This window comes from Cibotium barometz, chromosome 61, assembly GCF_041138505.1.
Source record: "Cibotium barometz isolate CiBa-2024 chromosome 61, ASM4113850v1, whole genome shotgun sequence".
NCBI classification, from domain to species: Eukaryota; Viridiplantae; Streptophyta; class Polypodiopsida; order Cyatheales; family Cibotiaceae; genus Cibotium; species Cibotium barometz.
This window is the reverse complement of record NC_141106.1, coordinates 4,729,823-4,732,148: the sequence shown is the minus strand read 5'-3', so window position 1 is coordinate 4,732,148 and position 2,326 is coordinate 4,729,823. Positions and strand designations below refer to the sequence as shown.

The following is a 2,326-nucleotide window of genomic DNA, read 5'->3' as shown; positions in this document are numbered from 1 at the left end:
GACCTCCAGATTAGGGGGTGGAGGTTCCAAGGAGGGCTCTGCCCCTCTTGAGTTCTTTGCTTATCTCCATGTTATTGGAGTTACCTGCTTGTGGTTTGGAGCTTTTTTCAGGAGCTGGGATGACTGTGGTGTCCATGTCCGCTGAATCCAGGTTGTCAACTTCCTTCTCTAACCTCTGTTTGTTTATAGGGGTGCTTTCTACACATTCATTCTCTTCTTCTGTGTCCTCTGGGTCTTGAACAGAGGCTAAAACTGAGTACCTGTTGGGTTTGAGAAAGGTCTGAGGGGGTTTGGGTCTGTTAGACGGTCTCCTTCTGTTAACTTGGATGAACTCTGTTTCTTTTGGGTTTTCATTAGAAGGATGAGGGCCAGGGGCTTGGTGTTATATGTACATTATGTGTGCTATGCTATATACACATTATGTGTGCATATACTAGGAGGCTAACCCACATTAGACTTGTGAGCATGGGAGCATGGGAACAAGGTCTAGTGGAGCATGGGTTAGGACTAACCTTAAGGGTTAAGGTTAGGGTCAGGCATCCAAGGGTCACACATGAGGAATGGAAAGTCAAGAGTCACCCTCAAGGGGGCTTGGAGCTTGGAGGCTTGGAGGCTATGTTATGCTCTCTTGTGTAGAGGTTCATATCTACTCATCTACCATTTCACACTATAGCTACATGCTATTGGATTGGAGTTATACCTCTTGATGGTATGGGACATCAAGGTATGGGTATGATGTATTTCATTTATTATTCATGTGTGCATCCCTTGGGCTCGGGGGTGGTTGGGTGGTTGAGTTTATGCCTGATTTATGCATGTTTATGGATAACAATTATCTAGAGAGATCTTAGGGTTTTAACAGTGGTATCAGAGCAATCTCTATTTAATTGTTGATTTTTTTAAGTAAATTTTAATATTTACTAATAAAATGTTATTTTTTTGTTGATTTGTGTTGATGAATTGCACGTGGATCATCGATTTGGTGATTGGAACGTTGTCGTGCCATGGCACGTCTATGGTGTGGAACCATGCATATGAGACCATTAAATGCAAATCCAGATGCATGGGATTAAGTGCCATGACTTGAGTCATTATATGATGCCTAAGTACATATGTTCATATTGTAAATGAGGTTCAATAAGACGAGCTGAGGCTGAGCCAGGTCTCGACGCCTCTGTACATGAGTGTGGTGTCAATCATGGAGTTTTTATGCTTATGGTAAACCTTGTAGTAGGGAACACCCTTCTCATCATGTATGGGAAATGTGAGAGCATGTATAATGCAAGGATTGGTTTTGAAAGAATGCCTTTTTGAGATATTGTGGGCAGGAGATTCATAACACTATCATTGATAACATTTATGGTACTGATACCATGGATGAAAATGCGCCCATAAACATATACGGCAAGTGCAGCAACATGCACAGTGCAAGGAAGGTGTTCTTGGAATACTTTCTCGGGGTGTCATCTCATGGAATGCCATGATTTTTGCGCTTCCTCAGAATGTTGATATCGTGGGGACTGCTCTTGTCAGCATGTGCCCCAAATGTATTGAATTGAAGTTGCCTCGTGTCAATGCCACCTTTTGGCTGTTAAGACCTTATCCAATTTCTCCAAGGCGCCTTGTGCCAGAAAATATCATTTGTCCTGATTGGGCTGCCGATGGACTACCAAAGATAGAGCAAAGTAGTGATTTGCAAAACAGGGTGGAGATCAAAACACCAGAACAGATAGAGCAAATGCGGGAGACATGCAGGGTGGCAAGAGAAGTTTTGGATGCTGCTGCAAGAGCAATCAGGCCAGGAGTAATGACTGATGAGATTGATGAAATCGTTCATAAAGTTACGATTACAGCAACAGGATATCCCTCACCATTGAATTATTATTTCTTCCCCAAATCATGCTGCTGCACGTCTGTGAACGAGATAATTTGCCATGGAATTCTAGATTCCAGGCGCTTGGAGGAGGGTGACATAGTGAATGTGGATGTGATCGTGTATCTAAATGGATACCATGGAGACCTCAATGAAACATTTTTTGTTGGTAAGGTAGATGAAGCTTGTGAGCAGCTTGTTCGTTGCACGTATGAATGCCTTGAAAAAGCCATTGCAATTGTGAAGCCTGGGGTAAGGTACCGTGAGATTGGTGAAGTAATCAACAGACATGCTTGCTTATCTGGGTTTTCTGTGGTCAAATCATATTGTGGGCATGGCGACTACCTCCTCCACCAGGACGATGAAGACAATGAAGGTGGTGTCGTGCATGGGAAAAATATGAGGGCATTTTAGAATATCCGAATTTTAAGCGTAGCGTATTTTCATTTTGGG

The 2,326-nt window shown here is 42.9% G+C and overlaps 1 pseudogene; it reads left to right on the top strand.

Moving 5' to 3' along the window:
- The first annotated feature begins 1,480 nt into the window (after positions 1 to 1,480).
- Positions 1,481 to 2,326, top strand: LOC147604488 (methionine aminopeptidase 1A pseudogene; annotated as a pseudogene).